This window comes from Maniola jurtina, chromosome Z, assembly GCF_905333055.1.
Source record: "Maniola jurtina chromosome Z, ilManJurt1.1, whole genome shotgun sequence".
Classification (NCBI taxonomy): domain Eukaryota; kingdom Metazoa; phylum Arthropoda; class Insecta; order Lepidoptera; family Nymphalidae; genus Maniola; species Maniola jurtina.
This window is the reverse complement of record NC_060058.1, coordinates 9,808,701-9,820,352: the sequence shown is the minus strand read 5'-3', so window position 1 is coordinate 9,820,352 and position 11,652 is coordinate 9,808,701. Positions and strand designations below refer to the sequence as shown.

Sequence of the window (11,652 nt, the reverse complement as noted above, 5' to 3'; positions counted from 1 at the left end):
TTTGTACAGTCAATAGATAAGCTGGCTTGAAGTTTTAATGTAACATATATTTTTTTTAATTGGTGTGTATTCAGACGGACCACAATACGACTACGCCACATCGGCATAAATGCAGCTAAGCGGTGATCGTGTGTGAATAGTTGCGCTGAAGCTCTATCGTTGACTTTGGCGACCTCCCTGGCATAGTGATGAGCGCTGTGGGTTTACAAGTGGGAGGTCCCGGCAGGTGCAGTTTGGCATGTTTGCAATTTCTAAAATGTCTTTGGTCTGGTCTGGTGGGAGGCTTCGGCTGTGGCTAGTCACCACCCTACCGGCAAAGCCGTGCCGCCAAGCGATTTATTTTTATTTTTATGTTTATTATGTTAATAATGTATTTTTGATGTAAAATAAAGTGATAGGTAAGTAGATACTTAAGTAGTATAACATTTACTAAGAGATAAAAATATTTTCTGTAAGTACAGGTATATTTACCTAATCTTAGTTTGATTTCTTTGTTTATACCTACTTTTTTGTACAGAGACCTCAGGTACAATATTAATATTAAACGTTTGGTAAGTTAATACCACACGAGACAGTTTGAAGTCCTAAAATGGACATAAGTACAAGTACCTACTCAAGGATACGTGTGTATGTACAAAATGACAGTTATTTTTATGCATATCGTAGCACCACACCAAGCATTAGCAATGCCTATGGTAATTAAAAGTTCAGAAAATAAGTAGGTACATAGAACAATTTAATTAAAGTCAGATAGGAACTTAGGAATTCAAAAATTCAAAATTCAAAATTCAATTAGATTTATTCAATTAGATTTTTCAAGGATTATTTTTTTTTCTTTTTTTATAAAAAATTTGGGATAAAGCTGCATCAATCATTGTTATTTGTTACAATATCAGTTTGCGGTTGGCTGAATTGATAAATATTCTTGCTGAACTTGCTTGTGAGAGAGTTGTGGCTCGTCAGGAGTAGTACGATCATCGCACAGTTAAACTACGACGACCCCTGAAAATATAAATGCAGCAGTAAGTACACAGTGAGCTAAGTACATGATACTTCTAACGCGCCGATGAAATTAGTGAGACTTCAAAAGATCGACGTAATATTTGAACACTATGTGATTGATTCGTTCTACATCGTCCGATATTTCGAAAATGCGGTGATAGCCTACTCGGCTTCCTATAGTTGGCGACCCGGGATTCGAACCCGAGCACCTATCTCTAACTTCTTTAAAGTAGGTATGTGCGTTTTCAGCAATTGAACATCTCAGACTGAACTCAACTCAGACTTGGGCGCGTTTGGAACCCTCGAAACAATTTCGACCATCAAAAGGAGTACAATTGTACCTACTTTGAATAAATGATTTTGACTTTGATTTTGAGGAAACCTGCATGCCTCTGAGTTCTCCATGATATTTTCAAAGGTTAATGTTTTCAAGTCTGGTGCCAATCCACACTTGGCCAGCATGGTAGACTATGGCTGGACCCTTCCCATTCCACAGTTTTACGATGAATACTGTGCCCATTCTGAAGAGCTTCTGAGACAGTCAAACGGCTTGATGGTAAACACGTAGATTTTTGTTTGAGCCAAGCATGTTGACCGTTAACATTGTTTGCTTGATGCTTGAGTCAAGCATTTACGCGCTGGACCATGATAGATACGATTTTATATTTTTGCCTTGACGGTCAGGTAAGAAATGAGAAAAGTGTCTTGCTGGTTCAAACTGCTTGACGAATGCTTGAGCAAGCAAAACAAAATTAATTGCTCGTTTGACCGTCTCGGAAGCCCTTTAGAAGCTTAGACCCGTGGTTAGGAGTGAGCCGATGAGCCGTGATTAGGAGTGAGGATGATGATGACTGAAAATGATCATAAGTCATTTGGGTAATGCAACTGTGTGCCACTAAATACTACATTACTTCATGACAGTTCCCTCCGGTAAATAGTTATGTCATCGGCAAATAAACCAAGTTCTCCCCAAGCAGTGACATGTGTGCGCTTCGTTTATATTGTGTCTAAATCCCCGATTAATCTCCAAATTTTATGAGCTTTTGTTCACTCCCATTCATTTTTTTTCGCAACGGCCGGGTTCGATAACAATGCTTTCTAGATGTTAATCCAAAATATATCTTACTGTTAAGTCATAGAGTCGAAATTAGATACAGGAGTTGGGGATAGGGAATTTAGGAAGTTTTTGCCTTATTTTTATGGATATAGGATTGACTTCGCAACGGAAATGAGATTGCTGCGAATGCCCGCATTAACTTTTAGTCTTTCGCATACGTCAGTCAATTTGTGTATTGTCATTTTGACATAATAGTGATACCATCCCCTTACCTACCCAAGGATTTATTGGTTGCAACTTTGGTTGCAACTCTATGAAAATAACATACTTCGGAAAGATGGATGCGTAATATTTAGCCTCCTTGTCTGTCGTGTCTATAAAGCTTGCTTGAAAGAGAATAAACCATCCACCCACAGGGAATACCTAATGCCTATAATGTGTTTATTAAGAGATTTATTTAACGGGATAGTAATTATTATGATCCAATTATTAAGTGTTTTCAACAAAACATAGACTACGTTGACTGACTACGTCTTAATTTAGGTTTTTGGAGTGAGTGTTCACTCGAGTGATACTTAGTCTCGTTTTGTTTGTCACTTTTGATTCAATTGAAAACATAAATTTTAATACCCAAGCCGCAGCGAGGGTTTTAAACAGAGATAATAATTATTTTAGCATAAATATTACTCAATCTATACACGATACTAATCAAACGAATACACTTGGATGTCTAAAGTCACTAAATAATCTTAAAACTGCTCGTCACATATATTCACTATTGCTCAGTCAAAAACATTTAATCAAAGATCCTTTAAAAGTATGCAAAAGTTTCTATAACTTGGTAGGTATCACTTATACACAGTTTATATACGAGTCGATATGACGAGTGAAACGTGGATATCTCTTCTATAGACCTAGCACTAACACTAACCTGTAGGCCTAGCACTAACATAATGATAGATATTGTGGCTATCGCCTGTGAAGTTTTCATTCACAGTTCACTCGGTGTTCACTCGCTATTCACTCGCTGTTTACTCACTATTCACTCGCTGTTCACTCGGTGTTCACTCGCTCTTCTCTTCCTGGTGTAGGCTCCGCGAGTAGGGATGCACCTGCGGCCGCTCGCGCCCGCGAACTGCTTTAAAACCCACTGATCTTTGGGTGACGGGATCTTTTCTTGACATATCTGTTAGTCAAGAAACAGTTAAAAATTATTTTGCTATATCTATCTGTTAGTTTATATATCTGTTAGTCTATAATATATCTGTTAGTTTTTTAGTGGAGGAACACAAACATTGATTTTGTTAGTATTAACTTCACACGCAAAAAAGTATAAAAATCAGGGTTGGCCTTGTTTTAAAGAATTGTTTTACACATATTTTTTTAATAACCGATCAAGTACATATCAGATTCGCAAACGAAGGGTTCCGTATCCATCATACAAGATTATGTACTTGTTTTTTCATGGCGGCCATTTTGATTTTTTTATTATTTGTTGTTATAGCGGCAATAGACATACACAATATGTGACTCTCTAGCTATTACGGTTCACGAGATACAGCCCGCTGACAGACAGACTGACGGACGGACGGACGGACAGCGGAGGCTAAGTAATAGGGTCTGTAGGCAGCCTTCGGGTACGGAACACTAAAAAGCAATTTTAAACATATTTAAACTTTAAACAAAAAGTTTTGTTTTTTTTTTTTAAATACTTTTTTCCATCTCTGATAAAAACATACCATATTATACTCACACCAATAAGGCCCATCCACGCCAACGAAAAATTGCGTTTTTGCAAAATCGCTTTACGTTTTTACGACGAAAGATTCAAATATTCAAATTCACGACGAAAATGTTTACGCCACATGCAGCGTTCAACGCGCGACGCAAATTTTCATTGGCATTCATTCTCTCTCTATTTAGTTCTATCCCAATTTATATTTTTAATTTTATTAATAAAAGATTATTATTATTAATTTTGTAACTCAATCAATAACACCGCGTAGCTTGTCAGTATTGGTAAAGGTTCTGAGAGCAACAAAATTTTTGAGTATTTGCATCTTTTTCTTACCAATGTAATATGAAAAGGGTAGATAGACTTAATTCAATTTACACTGGAATTCATAGTCGACTTTTATGCAGTGCAATAAGGTTTTGACACATGTCGTCTGAATGATCCTCTAAAGAAGCCCCTATCTTCACTACGAATTCCAGTGTTAACTGTTAAGGTCGTAGCCGGTTTACACGACTCCCCTCCCACCCAACCAAAGTCAAATATGGAGCATCGTGCTCTGGAGATGCATTTTACAGTAATAACACAAAATAGCAGACAGCGCGCGGTAAGCGAGCTTGCTCGTTCCCACTCCCTGAGAACTCCTCGTTCTCACACGTTCAACCGTTGCACTAATCAATTGAACTAGTGGGAATAAAAATTCCCACTAGTTCAACTGCGTCTAAGTCCCCTTAAGAGTTGAACTAGTGGGAATAAAAATTCTCACTAGTTCAACTAGTCTTTTGTAAACTGTTGAAGCTGGTTCTTTACCTTCAGCAGCTTCTTCACAGAGTTCCTAATTATGGTGTCAATTTCATTTTGTGTAAAATTTAGCAGGCAAAAATCAGCGTGCTGCACTGATTTTATAATATTATCAACACACTAAAACAATAAGTTCACTGTGGGTGTTTGTGCTTGAATAGGGTGATATGATGTATTAATGAACGAACAATTACTTTGTAATTGATTTAATTATACAGAGCCTCAATAGCTCAACCGGTAAAGGAGTGGGCTGAAAACCGAAAGGTCGATGGTTCAAACCCCGCCCGTTGCACTATTGTCATACCTACTCCTAGCACAAGCCTGACGCTTAGTTGGAGAGGAAAGGGGAATATTAGTCATTTAACTAATAATAAATAATACTTAATAATACTTAATATTCTTTTAAAAAAAAAATTATGAAAATCATATTTTGGGTGTATGAAATATTTCTTTTTTGAGCTAAAACATCGCAATTCGCAATAAACTGTGAAAGGAAAACCCAAAAAATTTTGGTCACAGCTTACAAACTATTTTTGTTTATTATTGTTTTCAGTATTCATTTTTTTAAATACAGGCGTATTATTACGCCTGTATTAAAAAAAGCCAGCTTTAATGTTGGATGGACTGAGACCAAATTAAGTTCTCCTAAACTGAGTAACTAAATGTAAATTTTGATTTAATTTAATCAGCTTCCGTGAATTTACCAACACTACTAATTACCTTAGTTGAACTATTTACTCCCAGTAGTTCAACTGCATCTAAGTCCTCTTAAGAGTTGAACTAGTGGGAATAAAAATTCCCACTAGTTCAACGGTTGAACTAATCAGTGCTTCAATCGTGCCACTCAATAGTTGACGTCTTGCGTACCGCAAGTTCAAGTAAGCGGCCCGCGCGCTGTGAGCAGGGCAGCTGCTCGCTTGAAGCGGTGGTCGGCGTACGTGCGCGGGTGGAAGGACGCCGGCCGCCGCCACTCGCCCGCCGCAATAGAGGGCTGCTAGCAATATAGGAGCGGGGACAGCGAGTAGACGCGATATCTGAGATAGAGTTGTCTGCTAGCTGTACAGGTGGTACCGTTCAGGAGCTGTGTTGCAACAGTGAGCAGTGTCGTGTAAGTTGGCTACGACCTTTAGACCTATCAAACATCGTGGCCTTAGGAGCCAGTCGTCGGCCTATTTTTTGTAGAGTGCATTGAGAGTGTTTAAAATTCATTTTCCGTCCTTTTTTAGCAATATAAAGAAGAAAAAAATGCAAATATTCGAAATTTAGTTTAGAGAAAAACATCAGAATCGACGCCATTGTAATGTAAAATTAACTCGAACCTGCGTAACTAATTAACATCGAAGGCAACACGTCAAAACCAATGTTCGATAACACGGGACGGGTTATTGAGAAAGTTACAAGTTTCACTTAGTTACGATTTTGATTGAGGCAAACTACTAAAGCAGCAGGAAAAGCAAGCAACAAAATTGCATTTTGCAATATAAAATTGTGCATTGTATATGTAGAGTCTACATCTCTTGAGGATGCTCCGGTATCGGAAGGGAACATATAACCACAGTACAAACAGAACAGTAGTTTAACTTCATACAAAGTGGCCGCCGCCGGTTTGAATGTATGCGTGAGCAGCGGGCGCCGTGTACGCACGGAAGTTTCACGCACACATTCGCATAGTCTCAAGTGGCTCAAGCGGCCGGCAGTACGGGCCGCGCCACCATGCTAATCGCGCGCAATTGCGTATTACGTTGCACGCTCGCTCTTTTTTGTTTTGTTAATAACAATTATGACTTCAAAAAAAGCCAAAATTTATTGTGGTGTCTTCGGGTGTCTCAATAACGACTCCAACAAACCGGACTTATCATTCTTCAATATAAAATTCGTCTTTTCTTTTTAAAACGTCTTTTATTTACACCCCATTTATGAATTGGTAAAACATTTCATTATTATTATTACGAAATTAAAAACCTAGTGCTGTCATAGATAATACGCAAATAATATTTAATCTATACATATAATAAAATTGTAGAAAAGTGGTGTCTGTACAATGGAAATATATAAAAAAAAAGTAGCAGGGGTTGTTATTATATCGGTGCCGAACCCGAAATTGTAATTATTATTTTTTTGTCTGTTTGTCTGTGTGTTTGTGCACGCTAATATCAGAAACGGCTTATTCGATTTAGATACGGTTTTCACTAATATATTGTAGTAAGCTTCACTTAACATTTAGTGTTTATTTTCTGTCAATCGGTTCATAAATAAAAAAGTTGTCAATTTAAAGAATCACGGCGAACATTTTTAACGTACAGAGTACGTACTACACGCCTCGCGCCTGAGCGTCCGTGGCTATATAAAGCGCGCTGAGAGCTATTCCACGCGAACGAAGTCGCGGGCACAGCTAGTTAAAAATAAAAGTGACAACCCTAGGCGTCAACGCAGGAGTAGGTAATTAACTCGCCGATCGGCCTTAGTTAGCCTACTATTCTGTTTCTACTGTGATATAACAAAGGGCTTTTTCTGCTCAATATGTTGAGTGTTTATTTTACCACCGAACCGCAAGACGTCGGGCGAGTTTCCATCCTTATGTCGTCGACATTCCATCTACACGCACAAAACGTTTTGCGTCTTCATTCCTCATACGCATGGCTAAGGTTTGGAATACTTTTCCGCGATCTGTGTTTCCTACCAATTACAATCCGGGTATCTTTAAAACAAGAGTGAATAGGCACCTTCTAGGTAAACGCGTCCCATCTTAGATCACATCATCACTTTCCATCAGGTGTGATTGTGGTCAAGCGCTTACCTATAGTGAATAAAAAAAAAAAAAAAAAAAAAGTGTTCTGGAAGATCTGGTGTTGTGTACTGCATGCTTTTCCTGCTTCTATAGTAGTGGCAGAGCGGCTGGTTCATATCGCATATTGCACGTTACCATATACCGTAAAGATTTGTGTGTTTTGGAGGATTATAGCAAATTAAGATTTTAGTTGCTTGTATATCATGGAAAAGTATCGCCTGCTTCTATCCAAAAAATAAATATTAATGTCAGAGCTCTTCAATAATTTTGAAAAAACCTACATGAATGTGAAATGCTAAATGAACAATATAAAAAGGAAATACTAATATTATAAACGCGAAAGTTTGTATGCATGTATTCGTATGTATGTATGTTTGGACGGATTTGGCTGAAATTTGGAATGGAGATAGATTATACCCTGGATTAACTCATAGGCTACTTTTTATCCCGGAAAATCAATGAGTTCCCACGGAATTTTTAAATACCTATATCCACGAGAACGAAGTCGCGGGTATCAGCCAGTATGAATATGAAATTGCCCCAGTAATTCAGTTCAATGAAAGGGAAGATGAAGATGCAAAAGGAGGGGTGAGCTAGTATGTACCCATGCGGAAGTTGGTGCAGTCGCGTGGCACGCTGGAGCCGAAGGCCGGGCCGCGCGGCCGCGGCGTCGCGCTACCCACGCGCTTCTTCACTGGCAGCACCGGCTTCACGATACGCGCTGGTATAACAAAGTTGAACAGCATTAAAACCCAACTACTATGCATTTACACACACACATAAACAAACACAAGTGCACACACACAGTCATCCATAATTTTGGCCTAATTAAGTTTGAATATTAGAAATTAATTAAGAAAACTGTAAACTTTGTACTCCTACCTTCTGCAATACAGGTATTTCCTAATGCAGAAGGTAGGAATCTCAATCTTGCTATGTAACCCATGTATGTATAAGTATCAATAAATTATTATTAATATTATTATTATTATTATTATTTAATTTTTGTATTTCAAATTTCCCCGCGAAAACGACATTTTGTTGAGTTTCATAAACTGTCATGACGTCACATGGATTAGTAAACAACGGCATATCATTAGTGAAATACAATAACAGCTAAGTTACAGTCGAAATTCATCGAATGGAAAGTCAAAGTGTGCCCTATAGATTTCAACCTGAGTGAAATGAGTGTGACACCTACCTTTATTGTCATTATTGAAGCTCTGGATAGTGTTGGTGCGATCTGTCAGACCCCTCTTCATAGGCTGTACCTCGTTTGATACTCCTTTGACGGGCAACTTTTTCAACACATCCATCTTTCTCGCAAGCTCAAAATTCGAATTCAAATCTGCTGGGTTGAGCTCACTAAAATTGTTCAAATTCTCCATATCTGCTCTCTCCATCTTAAACTTTTTCGCAGAGTTAATATTTTGGGTATCCAAAGCTTCGAATGAATCATTTATGATTATAGTTTCATTATTTTGGAGTTTAATCAGTGTACCTTTACACTTTTTGGTACAAAGTTCCTTATTTTTCAATGTCAGCCAAGTCGTCGCTATCCGTTATAACATCAATCATACTATTTTTGACATCTTGATCTTGACTGAAGTTGATAGGGGCTATCGGGCTTTCTAGATCCAAAGTCAATATGAATTCGAAATGCGGATCGATTTTTTCAACATCATCCGACCAGCTTATGCCTTTTGCTGATTTAACCTTGTTTATAATTTTGAGGTATTCCATAGTCAATGTAGGTGGGGCGTGCCCATAATCTTTCAAAGTTAGATACACTTTTTTCAAGATATTGAAAACATCATCCATACATTCTGTGAAAACTGTTATTTCGTTCATCATCATTGACAAAAGTGTTTCTTTTAGATCATTTTGAGCTTCGATTATTCTGTTCTTGCTTCGTAGATTGATATTCTCGACGTATATGTTCAAGTAAGGGCAGTCAGCTATGCAGTAGTTGAGTAAGTTTTGCAGTTTTTTGCCAGTCTCTGTCCATTTTTTCCACACATCCATAATTTGCAAATTCCAGTTCAATTGTTTTTGTGTGTAAGTCTCTGAGGTAAGCTCTTGACGCGGGGTGTCTTCGGTATATATCTAAGAAGAATTAATCATAGTTCAAGTCTTAAACTATCATTACATACTAAACTACATAATTATAAACTATCTTTAAGATTTATACAAATAATTAGTAGTTGTACAACATTAACAAACTTATACAGACTAATTTAGTTCAAACTTTTAGCGGTCCAGTCCTAAACCAAAGATAATGTTCAAAGTAAGAGTATGTAAAGCTAATTCATTAGAGTAAGTACTTACCTGTTCAAGCGCGTCGCAAGACGACCGGTGCGCAAGATCAGCGACGTGCTTAAAGGCGCGCGTGCGCAGGAAGTACTGCAGTGCGACCACGCGCTGCTGACTCATCAGAGAAAGCAACTTGCTCTCCAGCGCACCGTGAATAAGCTCCACCTCGTTGATGCGCTGACTCCATAATGCTTGTTTCGCTAACACGCAAGAAGGAAAGTTTTTTGAATAAAATTGTACCAAGATAAATATTTTTAGTATCATTTTTTTTATTTGTAACTAGATTTTTTTTTTGTTCTGATGCAAGTTAGTCCTTGACTTGACTATCTCATCTTATGGTAAGTGATGATGCAGTCTAAGATGGAAGCGGGCTAGCTTGGAAGGGGAATGGCAGTTACATTAAACCCTTGATCGGTTTCTACACGGCATTGTACCGGAACGCTTAATCGCTCGGCGGCACAGCTTTACTAGTAGGGTGGTCACTAGCCACGGCCGAAGCGTCCCACCAGACCAAACCAGAGGCAATTTAGAAAATACAAACTACTCCTCTCAGGAATCAGGAACCTCCCACTTACAAGACCACAGCGCTTTCCACTGCGCCAGAAAGGTCATCAAAATATGTAATAGATAAATAACCTAGTTAACACTTCACTCCAGTCTACTCAACTCCACTCCACTCTACTCCACTCTATATGTAGGCGTCGCGTTATCCTTACCGTTGATGTCAACAGCCACAATGTTGGTGGACAGGGCCAGTTTGGCTTCTAACTCCTTTAACTTCTTTTGTGCTTCCTCGTACTTCTTCTCTACTTCCTTAAGCCGCCTCTGCAGCTCTTCATTCATCTTCAAACATTGACTGGAGTTCATGTTACCTTCAAAAAATCATAAGTTGCATTGCATCTTTCAATTTTTAGGGTTCTGAAGGGTGCCAAGGATACCCTATCCTACCCTAAAAAATGGGGCAAAAAATACTGAATGTTTGCCCCGTTTTCCTCTATCAAATACTACTGATATTACAATAAAAGTATGTCTAAAATGAATGTAATTTTATTGTTTAGGACTTGGCCGGACCACTTAAAAGTGTTCGGATTCTTTCACAATCATTGAAAATATTACAATTTGCAAGAGAGAAGGAAACTTAACTAACCACATCTCCTAGCACAGATCACTATATACAGTCGCTCCTAGCAGGCTCAAAAGGGCACTGAAGAATCCAGAATAATAAACCAGTAAAACACGTGCCTTCAAAAGATGAAAAAAGATCCTTGTCGGACTGAGTGTTGGTAACATAGCATTGCATATCTGTCAGTGTTATTGTTATAATGTTGGTACAATGCGACAAGGATCTCTTTTGGCACTTGAATGACATTGACAAGGACGTTGTTGTAGAACAAAGGCTGCCAGCAATTAGATTCTCCTGAATTTTAGGGAATAAGTTGAAAATATCTATGTTGAAAATCGAGTAAGTTTATCTAATTTTAACTGAATGAGAAATTAGGAAAGCCATCCCTGTTTACAAAAAGGGGAAAAATAATTAAAACCATTGCTAGGCCACGTCCTTGCAACCTATCAATACACATATACTATACTTACCTACAGTACTTAGACAGCACTCAAATACTATACTTACCTAGTGCTGTATATAGCTATAAGATGCAGACACATTTATGCTGTATTTATTATTAGGATATATTATTTGGTGGTTCTATTATTAAAAAAAACAGTGAAATTCAGATTTTTTACTTAGCAACACCACAAACAAGGGGACAGCGTGACACTTCACAAGTTGGCATCGTTAGTTCCGATTTTGGCCACGCGCCAAAAGATTCTTGTTGGTGGGTATTAGGTAGGTACCTACCTTTTTTTTTCTTTAAAATTTCGTTTCTCGTAAAAACTCATGCTCACACCCCACCCTAAGCTCAAAAAATTTTTAAAGCAAAAAACGAAAAAAAAAAAAAA

At 38.0% G+C, this 11,652-nt stretch overlaps 1 pseudogene; it reads right to left on the bottom strand.

Moving 5' to 3' along the window:
• Positions 1-792: 792 nt before the first annotated feature.
• Positions 793-10,985, bottom strand: LOC123880312 (annotated as a pseudogene).
• Between the last annotated feature and the right edge of the window lie 667 nt (positions 10,986-11,652).